The following is a 13670-nucleotide window of genomic DNA, read 5'->3' on the forward strand; positions in this document are numbered from 1 at the left end:
TTTCGACGTGGGTGGATTCCTAGGCTAGGATAGACCTTCCGATGATGTCGTTCAATATTTGGATATGACCGACTAGTTTTGATTTTACCCCGTGTATTTTCACTGATGTCTCGGAGTTAGAGAAAAAGTAGTCCATTTCTTCATTGAAGCCGTTTATGGATGGGGGAAAGTCGGTGAAGCCTTCAAATGGTAGCTCGAAGAACTGAGAAAATAGTTCTTCGGACATAGAAATCGGATGGCCCTTCACCTGGGTTACTATTTCACCGTTAACAATTTCAACATTTGTGAAGAACTCCACAACCTCGTTTTCAAGGATCAACTGCGATCCTTCAAGAAACTTGCGGAGGTCGGATTCCACCAGAAGTTCAAAGACAAGCTCTCTAGCTTCATTATCTTCGATGGTCAAAAAAAAATCGAAATTCTGGTGTAGGCTAGACTCATTTTGAGGGAATATTTTGAGAAGAAGAAATACTTTAAGCCTTATGAGAGAGAGAGAGAAGGTTTGAGTTTGTTGTGATTTGCTCCTTAGATAAGTGGCTTGTTAAATAGAGGTTTGGTTGAAGTGTATTTAATGTTACAATGAATAAATGAAATTGTCTGTTATGATACACATTTTCACACTTCCCGAAACGGTGCTTTTAAGCATTGGAAAGGTGCTAAATTTTGGCAGAGAATCTCAAGAAAAGGTGATGTAACTGATCGGTCAGGCATACCTGAATAGTCAAGTTTAATTGACCATATTTGAAATGCCAAGATATTCATTTTTTAATATTTTTGAAATTTTGACCGAGACTTTAAAACGACCGATTTTATGAGAAGCGGTTGCTTCTCCCTAAGAGTGTGCCCAGTTTATAATTAAGATCGAAGATCATAAGATGATTATTTTGAGGCATAGGTTTAACAGAAATCGATATTTCATTAAACAAGAACACAACCGATACGTACAGCAAAATGCTCAGATTTTTCACAAAGATTAAAACATATTGAATCCTAAATCTACTAATTTAAAGATCCAGACATTGACTCTTTTCTAATTCGAGCCTTCTCCATCCGGTCGATATAGGCATGCAGGCGGTCCCTCGTGAGAAGTTGGGTTGGATAGAGAGGAACACCTTGACCGAGGAAGATGTCAATGTCAAAGAATAGACCGCATAGCTGAGGAGCATATCCGGTCATCAATTTGTCCGAAAAGATCATCTTCTTCAGATTGTTGAAGATGATCCTTGACCAGTTGACAGGAGTTCCTTCATTGATGGCAACCATGAACTCAAAGGTTTACTTAGAATAATATTGAGTGGTCTCTTTCCCAAAGATGTTCTTCCCGACAATCTCACTCAATATTTGAAACTCTGGCTGGAGGGAAGCTTTTGCTCCATAAGTCTTGAACGGACTTAGGGAGTTAGAAAAGTGGTGACGCATTTCATTTATGATTTCGTCAGAGAAGAAGAGGTCAGAAAATCCCTCAGTGGGAATTTTGTAGCTCCGTGCGAGATATTTCTCACTAAAGACAAATTTCTGACCTTGAATGATGGAAAAGATAAGATCCTCACGAATCACTTGAATAGTCTGGAAAAATTCAAGAATGATACCGGTATTGATGGAAGATCGGTCTTCTAGGAAAGGTCTCAGGCCGGTTGCCTGAAGAGACCTGAACATGGAGGACACCTCATTGTCCTCACAAGATAAAACTGACTCAAAGTCTACCAATAGAGTGTTGTTTGAGAGAGTAGGATACATCTTTTGTTTGAGATGAATTGAAATGGAAGTTTTCTTGGTGATTTGTTTCTTACATTGTCGATGTATAAATAGGATAGGATTTTGGACCATTGGGGTGTCTTGAGGATTGGTTAATCCAATAAGAGTAAGATTTAGGATGGTCAAAGAAGCAATCTATCTTTTTTATTTCCAAGAATATGATATTTTAGTGACATGTCAGTCCCCCTCTTTGAATAATGATAGACATAGGTCTTCACGTTGTTTGAGGAATGACTATTTTCTTTCCATAAGAAATCTGCTCATACATATATTAATTAAGCATTGACTAACTGTTCCATTTTGAAATCTGAAATGAAACTGCCAAAATTTCCATGTAATGAGCCGGTCAGCTGGCCATACCATCGGATTTATTGCGATCGATTATTTAATTCTGAAGAAGAACTGCTTCCGCATATAGCCGGAACTTTTGTTGGGCGGTAATTATTCATTCAAAAATAATTGATCGGTTTTACCGATTTACTTAAGTAGGTCGGTTTTATATATTTCTTTTCAATAAAATGATTTACCATTTTCAAGAGAGACCAACCATCTAGTTTTATATATCTGATGACTTGTTCCTTATAGATTTATGCACATTAAATGAATATTTGATCGGTTTTAAAATAAAATAATTAATGCTTAGATTTGAAGTGTTAAACTGGTTCAAATGTAATGTCGAAAATATGTGATGTTTGAGAAGCGAAAGTTTCTCCCTAAATAATGCTGATGTTTCAAGGAATAATTTGATTATTATCAGCAAGACCCAAAATAGTTCTGAAGTAAAAAACTTAGCTTCCTGTAGTGGCTTAGTAAAAATGTCGGCCACTTGTTGATCGGTGGAAACATATTCCAGCCGGATATGTTTTTGATGTACATGTTCTCTGATGAAATGATGTCGGATATCAACATGCTTTGTTCTTGAGTGCAACACCAGATTATATGTGATATCAATGGCACTTGTGTTGTCATAGAAGATCGGTGATTCCTCAACTATGATGCTGAAATCCCTTAGTTGTTGTTGGATCTAGAGAAGTTAAGCACAGCAGTTGTCGGCTGCAAGATACTCTGCCTCTGCAGTTAAAGTTGCAACTGATGTCTGTTTCTTGCTATACCATGAGACAAGTCGGTCGCCAAGGAACTGGCATGTCCCACTTGTGCTTTTTCGGTATATCTTACATCCTACATAGTCTGCATCAGAATAACTTGATAAATTGAAACTAGAATCCTTTGGATACCACAGTCCCACATCTTGAGTTCCTTTAAGATATTTCAATATTCGTTTAGCAGTAGTGTAATGAAGATTGTTTAGGATTAGTTTGAAATCTCCCGCACACTCCTATAGCGAATAGGATGTCCGGTCGACTTGTTGTCAAGTATAGAAGTGATCCGATTATCCCACGGTAGGCTGTAATATCAATACTTTAATCGTCTTCATCTTTGTCTAATTTGATTGATGAGCTCATTGGAGTAGAGACAGCAGAACAATTGTGCATGCCGAATTTCTTTAATAGCTCTTTTGTATACTTGGATTGATTTATGAACGTTCCTCCTTTGATCTGCCGAACCTGAAGACTTAAGAAGAAGCTCAATTCTCCCATCATACTCATTTCAAACTTGTCAGTCATCATTTGAGAAATTTTATCACATAATTTAGGATTTCTTGAACCGAAGATGATATCATCTACATAGATCTAAATGAGTAAAATGTGTTCCTTTTTCTAAAATTTGAATAGAGTTTTGTCTACCGATCATATGGTGAAATCATGATTGAACAAATTTTTTGTTAGAGTATCATACCATGCTCTAGGGCTTGTTTTCAACCGTATAGTGTTTTATCTAACCTATAAACATGACTAATAATATCAGGATTTTTGAAACCAGGTGGTTGCTCAGCATATACTTCTTCACTTAATTCACCATTGAGAAAAGCACTTTTAACATCCATTTGAAATAATTTAAAATTTTTGAAAGCAGCAAATACAAGAAAAATTCTAATAGCATCTAGGCTAGCAACAAGAGAAAATGATTCTTCAAAATCAATGCATTCTTCCTGATTGTATCCTTGTGCCACTAGTCTAACCTTGTTCTTCGTAACCAAAGTGTTTTCATTGAGTTTATTTATAAACACCTATCTTGTTCCAATGACCGATTGATTCTTCTGTCTAGGGACTAAGTGCCAGACTTTATTCCTCTCAAATTGGTTTAGTTCTTCTTGCATTGCTAATATCCAATCTGGATCCAGCAATGCCTCATCCACCTTTTTTGGTTCAATTTGTGATATGAATGCCGAGTTTTAATATTCTTTTAACAATTGATTCCTAGTTTGGATGGGTAATGAGGGGTTAACTATAACAAGCACAGGAGGATGATCTTTGTTCCATTTAATATTTGGTCCGGAGATGTCTTCTATATGACCGGTTATTTGATCAAGGTTAGATAGACCGGTAGGACGATCAATGTCAGGTCAATCGATTTTCTCAGTGGTCACTGAGGTGTCAACATCCTGTTGTGAAGCGACTTGATCATGTTAAGTTCCAATATGAACCGTTTGATCATAGACAAACCGTCTAAAGACCGAAATCTTTTTTCTTCAGTATCTGAATGAATATTTAAATTTTCCAATCTGTTGTGTAGATCAATGGATTAAGAGGTATTACTTTCAACAAACTCATCAAAAACAATGTGTGATGATTCTTCAACGGTAAGAGTCCTAGTATTGTACACTCTATATGCCTTACTAACTTCAGAATATCCTAACATGATACCGACATCGGATTTAGCATCAAAAGCATTCAAATAATTTTTGTCATTGTTATGAATATAACACTTACAACCAAAAATCTTAAAATAACGGATATTAGGAAATTTTTCATGGTATACTTCAAAAGGTGTTTTGTTAAGACGTTTATTAATCATGGTCCGATTTTGAGTATAGCATGCAGTGGTGATAGCCTCTGTCCAAAACTTTTGAGTAGCATGCGAATCAGATATCATGGATCTTGTAGCTTCCATGAGGGTTCGGTTTCTCCTCTCAGCCAGTCCATTTTGTTGAGGGGTTCTAACACTAAACAACTCGTGTCTAATACCAGATTCCTCAAGAAATGCAGTTAAAATTAGTAAATTTTGTACCTCTATCCTTCTAATTTTATTAACACGTACAGATTTCTCATTTTATACTCTTCTAAGAATTTTGATCAGATTTGGAATAGCTTGATTTTTGGATACCAAAAATATAACCCGTGTATCTAAAGTAGTCATTAATAATCACTAGAGTATAATGCATTCATCTTAAACTTGTCACTCTAGTCGGTCTAAAAAGATCCATGTGAAGTAATTCTAAGCATTAGTTAGATTGAGTGTGCCATTTACTCTTAAAAGTTGATTTAATTTGTTTTCCCATTTGACATACAGAACATACTTTATCTTTTGAAAACTTCATGCTATGAATTCCCTAAACTAGTTCCTTATTGCAAATATAATTAATGGTCTTAAAGTTTAAGGAATTTAGTCTTTTATGCCACACTCAGTTTTGATCTTTTTAGCTATCATGCAAACAAGATTATCACATCTAGTTTTCCAGCCTACCTTATAAATGTTTCCTATTTTATTTCCGGTTAATAAAGTACTACCTTGTTGATTCTTAACTAAGCATGCATGTTTGTGAAATTCGATCGTATACCCTATATCACACATTTGACTAATACTTAGCAAATTGAAGTGAAAGTTTTCAACTTCGGTATACCCTATATCGCAGCTTTACCTTTGGAATTGTCACCGAAAATTATCATTGAACCGGATTCTTGCACAATTTCGGTCAATAGCTTGTCGTTTCCTATCATATGCCTAGAACAACTGTTGTCCAAGTACCATTCAGACTTTTCTAGCCGTTTAATCTGTTTGACCTGCAAAATAAAACTATTTACACCTTTTTGGTACCCACATTCAATTGGGTCAACGGTTAATTAGTCCCTTGGGAATTCATACTTTAATTAATCGGATGAGTTTCTCTGTGATAGTTTTAATAGATCTACTTGTACAAAGCTTGACATCTCTATGTCTGCCTTTGATTACTTCATTATGTCGTGGTGATGATCTTTGGTCGGTCCTATTTGAATATCTATCATGCTCTTTTCGAACCGGCCAGATGCCTCTCCTTCTCTCAAGATGAAGTCACCTTGATGTGTCGTTTGGTCCTACATATGTTAGTTCCTTTGCCAGTTTTGAATTGTGACTTACTTCACTGTTGGTTGATGAACTCTTGACAAAGTTTACAAAAGGCAACTTATCTTTACTGAGATTCAACCCTTGGCGGTTGGAAGATTTAGATTTATCTAGATTGCTGTTGTTATAGCCTAAACCGAATTTATATTTATATGGTCTTTGATGACTCGTCATCTGGCTCACAACATCTTCAGATCTCTTCCATGCAGCCATCACGTATTTAGTTCGTTCATTTTTTTCGGTCAACGATTGAACTATCTCCTTGAGCTTCTCATTCTTAGAGGATAGTTCAATTGTTCCACCGATCTAAATTTCACTCGGTTCACCGATTTCAGTTTAGCTCGGTTCACCGATCTGAAAGTTTAGCCGGGTCGGTACAAGAGTTGATAGTTTCTTATACTCAATGACCATGTCATTGAGTGCAGTAACCAAATCTTCTCGGGTAAATTCCTCAAAGGCAAAATTAAATACCTCTTCTTCATTTGCCATAAGACAGTTGATTTATTCATCGTCACTGTCCGAATCGGTATGTATCCACTAACTTCCACCGCCATCGGCTATCAAGGTCTTTTGGATCTCCATGCCTTGATTGTTTGACTGGTGTTCATCCCTTTGATCATTCGGTTTTTTGTTGTCTCTTAGAGGCTTCCGGCACTCTGATCTGTAATGACCTAAAGCATCACAATTATAACACCGAACGTTAGACTTATTACCGTTAGGATAGGTGTAGTTATATGAGTTGGTTGGTTGATTCTTCTTCATGAACTTTCCGAACTTCTTAGCTAGCATGGTTATAGTATCTTCACTGAACTGCTCAGCCGATTTCACAGTTACAGGGGCTACTTTCGTTTCCATAGAGGTCACCAGAGCTCTGGTAGCGGTTGATGCTGAGGCTTCATCCTCATTTCTGGACTTCATTTCGAATTCATAAGCTCTCAAATCTTCAAAGATGTCATGCAGTTTCATCTTACCAAGACTGTTTGATTCTCTCATTACCATAGTCTTAATATCCCATGCGCTTGGAAGTGATCTTAGGGCCTTGATAATTGTTTCTTTGTAATCATATTTCTTTTCAAGGAGTGAGAGTTCATTTACCACACTTGTGAATCGTTCACCAATTTCCTTCATAATTTCACTGGACGCATCTTAATATTTTCAAACTTTTGAGTGACCACCAGTATCTTGTTCTCTTTGGTTCTCTCGTTCCCTTCATGGAGTTGAATGATTGTCTCCCATACTTCTTTAGCGGTGGAATATTCTCTGATCTTTGCAAAGGTATTTCTATCCAACGTTTTGTATATAGCACACCTGCAGAGATTGTCTAGGTTGTTCCTCCTTCGGTCATCCACTGTCCATTCACTTCTTTCCTTGATGATCTTTATCGGACCTTCGGATAGGACGAACATCATTTCATCATCCATTATGGTCAAATGCAGATGCATGCAAATCTTCGAATTGATAAATTCTTCACTTTCTAGCATTGGAGGTTTCTCGGATTAAGGAATGCTTGTGTCGGGTTGCTTGAGTATAGAGACTAGCTGCTCTGATACCACTTGTTAGGATCGGGATCGCCGAAGGAGACTAGGGGTCTCTTTAGGTTGAACGCTTGCACAACACGCCGGTTGATATTAACTCGGTTAGAAGTTAATATCGATCTTTATACTACGCAAGTTGTCACAAACTCTTGAACCGAGTTCAAGTGCGGAAATGTTTCTTTCAACTTGAAGCAACACACATATGGTTTGGACAGCGATAAAGAGGTATGGAGAAGATAAGAAACACAACACAAAATTTATGGATGTTCAGAGATAAAACTCCTATGTCACCCTTCTTCTCAAACCTTGAGAAGGATATTCACTAAGAATATTCAACACCCTTTACAACACGTCAAATAACCGAGACTTATTTACTACTCGTTATTGACTTACAACTTTCACTTCTTACACAAAATGAGTGGAATACTGATGCAGCGTGCGTGGCTAGGATGAACCTTTATCAAGATTCGTTGATTCTTACGAATACCGAAAGTCGATAGATATTGAGGAAACCTCGTTTTCTGATTAATAATCTTCCCCTCACAAAGTGTTTTAAGATTCTTTTAAATACTCAAACCCTAGCTTGCAAAAGAAGTAAACAACTTTTAATAAATTACAAAAAAACACCCGAAACTAATAAAAATGCGATTTTTGAGCCCCTAAACGTTTCCGCCCGAAAAACACTAGGCAATCGTCGAAATCTGACACTTGCGAGATATTTTCGGATGCTGCAACTTTCGCATAAACGCCTCTTCGACTCGCACCGCATCATTCCCCCCAGGGTAGAAAAGATTCGTCCTCGAATCTGGAACCGCATCATCCTCATCAGAAGAAGACTCACCCACAAAAGGAACAAGATGCTTCACATTGAACACATCAGAGGTACGCACATGGCTGGGAAGGCGTAAACGATAAGCATTGGGGTTGATCTTCTCCACAATCTCAACAGGACCAATCTTCTTAGCAGCAAGCTTGTTATATTCATGAGCTGGAAAACGATCCTTAGTCAGAATAGCCCACACAAAGTCACCAACTTCAAAATCAACAGCACGCCTTCTCGAATCAGCCTTCTCCTTGTACTTGGCAGTAGCAGCAACCAAACGGTCATGAGTGGTCTGATGAACCTGAGCCAACTGACCAACAAAATCTGCAGCAGTGGAATGAGGACGCACCTTGCTGGGCAGCGCTAACAAATCAAGAGGAGCACGCGGAGACAGCCCGTAAATCACATGGAAAAGACTGAAACCAGTGGAGCGATTAACAGCATGATTGTGAGCAAACTTTCCAATGAAAGGGCGAAGAGCCTGGTTCATCACACGCATAAAGGTGCTAGGAGCATTCGACAGACCAGACGGCATAACCAGCCACTCATATAAGCCCTCACGAGTCTTAAAGGCAGTCTTCCACTCATCACCCATGCGAATACGAATCTGATGGTATCCACTCTTGAGATCCAGTTTGCTAAACACAGAAGCACCACCCAACTGATCCAACAAGTCATCCAACCGGGGAATAGGAAACCGATAACGCACTGTAATCTTGTTGATAGCACGACTATCAATGCACATACGCCAAGACCCATCCTTTTTTGGGGTAAGAAGGGCCGGGACAGCACAGGGACTAAGGCTCTCTCGAATGTGTCCCTTAGCCAGCAAGTCCTCCACCTGTCTACGCAACTCTTCATGTTCTTTGGGACTCATGCGGTAATGAGGACGGTTGGGTAGGGCAGCACCTGGAACCAAGTTAATGTGATGCTGGATATCACGCAAAGGAGGCAAGGCACAAGGCAGATTCTCAGGAAAAACATCTGCAAACTCCTGTAACAGCGGCTGCACTGGAATAGGCACCTCAGAACTAGCACCACAGGTAATCAGCGAACAAAATAGAGCAAACACCATGCCCGATTCGACCATGGCGGTCTGAAAAGGACCCCGAGACAACAAGGTGGTAGGGGGGGACGCATGATGAGTGGGGGCAGCACCCTTCTTGGGCTGATTTGGCATCAACACAATCTTGGTACCATGAAATAAGAACGTGTAGGTATTAGCACGCCCATCATGTATAACAGAATGATCAAACTGCCAAGGGCGACCAAGTAAAAGGTGACAAGCATCCATAGGAACCACATCACAATATACATCATCACGATAATGGGAACCAATGGAAAAATTAACAAGTACGCGCTTGGAAACTGTAACATCCGTACCTTGACTCAGCCAGGACAGGCGATAAGGCTTGGGGTGAGGTTCAGTGGACAGACCCAGCTTCGAAACTGCAACCTCAGAAATCACATTCTCACAACTCCCAGCATCAATGATGAAGGTGCAAACTTTGCCACCGATGGTACAAGTGGAATGGAACAGATTATTGCGTAACCACTCGTTGTCAGGAGCACGAGGGGTTAAACATGATCGACGAATCACCAAAAGGGGGCCAACATCACCAGAAACATACTCCTCCGCTGCCTCATCATCATAAACATCATACACTGGCGCTGAATCTGAAGGAAGAGCAGAGTCAGGATCATCCACCTCAGTAAAAAGACCACGATTGGTGGACTTTGGGTTGCGACACTCTGCTTGGCGATGGCCAACTTCACCACAATTGAAACAACGCAAGCCACCGGGACGTCCCTGCGGGGGGGCTGTAGTGCCGCGAGGGGGGGCTGGGGTGGGATGGGCCGGCTGGGAAGAAGAACCAATGCCACTAGTGGGGACAACCTGTTTTCCAAAGCTACCCGAACCGCGCCTGGCTAGCTGTTTCTCAGCCTGTGAAGCACGCTGATGTGCCTCAGAAACAGTCAAGGGATCAAACATATTCAAAATATCTTGCAACTGGAGGCGAAGGCCACCAATATAGCGAGAAACCAACTGGAGAGGGGACTCAGACAGGTCAACACGAGCCACAAAGGTGTAAAACTCAGTGGAATAGTCATCCACGGAACGAGAACCCTGACGAAGATTCTGGAACCGCTGGTACAGATTACGTTCGTAATTATATGGTAGAAACGCAGCCCCAATATGCTTCCTGAATTTGTCCCAATTCGTGAGCTTTGCCTTACCATGACGAACACGTGTCTGTTTCAACTGCTGCCACCATGCTTGTGCACGACCATGTAAGCGGATCGTAACAAGGGGTACACGACGATCTGCAGGAACTTCCTTGAAATCCAGAATCTCTTCAACCTGAGAAAGCCAATCAATAAACTCTTCCGGTGATAGACTACCATCGAACTTAGGGATGTCCACCCTGAAAGCCTGCTCCCAGCGATGATTGGGGCGTTCAGGGGATCGATTCCGAAGACCACCGAGAGGGTTTTCATCTGTCATCGTAACATCATCTTCAGGGTGGTGCATGTGCATAGATGCATCCATCCGTTGCGTCAACCATTCAACCTGCCGCCTCAAATCGTCGTTATCACGGCGAAACTCAGCGTTTTCACGTCGCAACTCAGCAAGGTCACCATCATCAGCACCAGGGGTAGGGTTGCGCGGCTGTCTTCGGGGCGGCATACCTCAGGGTCGACTGGAAACTGATACCAACTGATGCAGCGTGCGTGGCTAGGATGAACCTTTATCAAGATTCGTTGATTCTTACGAATACCGAAAGTCGATAGATATTGAGGAAACCTCGTTTTCTGATTAATAATCTTCCCCTCACAAAGTGTTTTAAGATTCTTTTAAATACTCAAACCCTAGCTTGCAAAAGAAGTAAACAACTTTTAATAAATTACAAAAAAACACCCGAAACTAATAAAAATGCGATTTTTGAGCCCCTAAACGTTTCCGCCCGAAAAACACTAGGCAATCGTCGAAATCTGACACTTGCGAGATATTTTCGGATGCTGCAACTTTCGCATAAACGCCTCTTCGACTCGCACCGCATCAAATACACTTTAACACATTAGACAGAATGTAAACAAGAATAGTTTGAAGCTTTTCAGTTCTATAACTTGACGTGCTACTTCTTGTATTCGTTGTTCATATAGTATCTTCTTGTATGTTTATCTTTTCTTGTTGATCTTCTTCCTTCTCTTAAGTAGTGAAAATATGACAACGGTCATATTTGTCATACAACGGATACCTGCATGGTAATCCTTGATTTTGATTGGTCGGTCAACAAAGGACTGCATGGCATTAAATGCGGTTGACACTTCCCAAGGAACAATACAGCCGGCCAGTTTTGTCTTCTCTTAACTTTTATCATTTGGGCGGTTGGTTAAATACCTGCTCTTTGGGGACTGTTGTTGGACTTATACCAAAATAGGTACCTGATCACTTTTGACAGTCTTCTGCTTCCTAAAGTCTATCATCAGACTTGTATCAAAAAGGAATAACACAGTTTGCATATTTGAAGGCTCCCTTCTGCCTATTCCCAAAGTGATCTGATTGCACCAGAATGGAAACTTCCAGTTGTTCCATATCTTTGATTTCATTTGTTAACTTTCTGCCCGTTATTTTTGTATGGATTGCTTCAAGATTGCACCCAGTATTGTGACGACCGATTGACTTACCGGTTTGTAGTTTCAATATTGGTTGATCGGTCTTGCTGAGGTATAGGATTACCGATCCTTTAACTGAGCGGTAAGTTCATTCGAACCGATCTTCTACTTGATTCTGTTGTATAGATAACCGAAAAGATAGATTGGAGAATTCCGGTTTGTGCCGACTTTGCAATATCGGTCGACCGGTTAAGATTGATTTAAGAATTCGACCGATCCCTTTGTTTCCTGCACAAACAGTGAGTTTAATTAGTCAAGTTCTTTAGATAATTAATTATCTACTAATTAACTATCTAATTTATCTAACATTGATTGAATTATGTGTTGACTAAATTTAATTTGGGTTAATTATAAGTAGGATAATACGAGTTAAGCTTATCCGTTTGCTCACACTTTAAGTGTAAGGACACTTAGGTGTAAGGTTAATTGAAGGAACTTACAAGAGTGTCCATTGGTCTAGTGAAGGGATTGTCCTCTTGGATATTAAATTCTACATTGTTCAGAGGGTTTATCTTAATATTTTTCCCAATTTAACTTGCTTTCTTATTTCAGTTTATTAAAATAAACCTGTTGGATAAGTTTGATAAACCTCTCCATAAGTGTTATCAGTTTTTGTTAAAATATTTAAAATGTATTCATATTTATTGAAGATATAGTTAATAAAAAAACATTTAGTATATTAATTAATGAATTGATTAATGTGATTAATAAAAATATAATTTAAAAGATGTGAGTTTAAAATAAATAAATAAATAAACCTTTCTAACAATCGGGCTTAGGTAACTCACCTCTTGATTTAATATGTATAAAGATTATAGAATAAAGTATGATGTGAATAAATGAATAAGTGAGATAATTTAATTAATAAAACAAGGGAGAATAAACTAGAATCAAGTTAGGCTTAGTTTGATACACTTATTTGTTATTTTTTAAATTGCCGGCATTTGTGTGGTATAAAAATAGAAGAAAAAATAAAATATTAGGCAAGTGATACATTTAGTTTGAGTGAAGACTCAAAAGAACACTCAAGAAATAAATAAAAGACTTTTCTAAAGAGATAATTAGATTAATAAGATAAGAGATAAATGAAGAATTACAATATTAGAATATATATAACTAAAAATTAAACCAACACATTTAATCTTATCCATTAACATTCGATTTTATCTATTTAAATGATATGAATTTATATTTATTTGAATTAAATTACATGTATTTTTTTTTTAATTCTCATTTTTATTTAATTAATAAAAGTATTAGTTTAAAATTTCAAAAAAAATGTTATAAACCTATGAATTATCTAGATCTGGTCAAAATTTCAAATTATTTAGAATAATATAAATTGATGGTGAATATTGTAGAACAATGCAATGAATGACTAAAACAAATTTCAAGTTTTACACATGTTTTTTAGCCTTGATAATTGCATTTAAAGCTCGAATTAGTATACATAATGATTGATGAAGATTTGATATATGAAAGGGTCTGTATAAGAAAAACATGAGGCAAATTCAAAATACTCATATAGTTTAAGGGTGTGTATATATATTAGCCCTCTATTATTTCATATCCTTAAATAAACACCTCACTCTTCTGTAACTTTTAAAACTCTTTCTTACATTTATAGCTAAGCATTAAATTCAATAATTTAATACATA

The sequence above is a fragment of the Impatiens glandulifera genome, chromosome 1, assembly GCF_907164915.1.
Source record: "Impatiens glandulifera chromosome 1, dImpGla2.1, whole genome shotgun sequence".
In the NCBI taxonomy this organism is placed as follows: domain Eukaryota; kingdom Viridiplantae; phylum Streptophyta; class Magnoliopsida; order Ericales; family Balsaminaceae; genus Impatiens; species Impatiens glandulifera.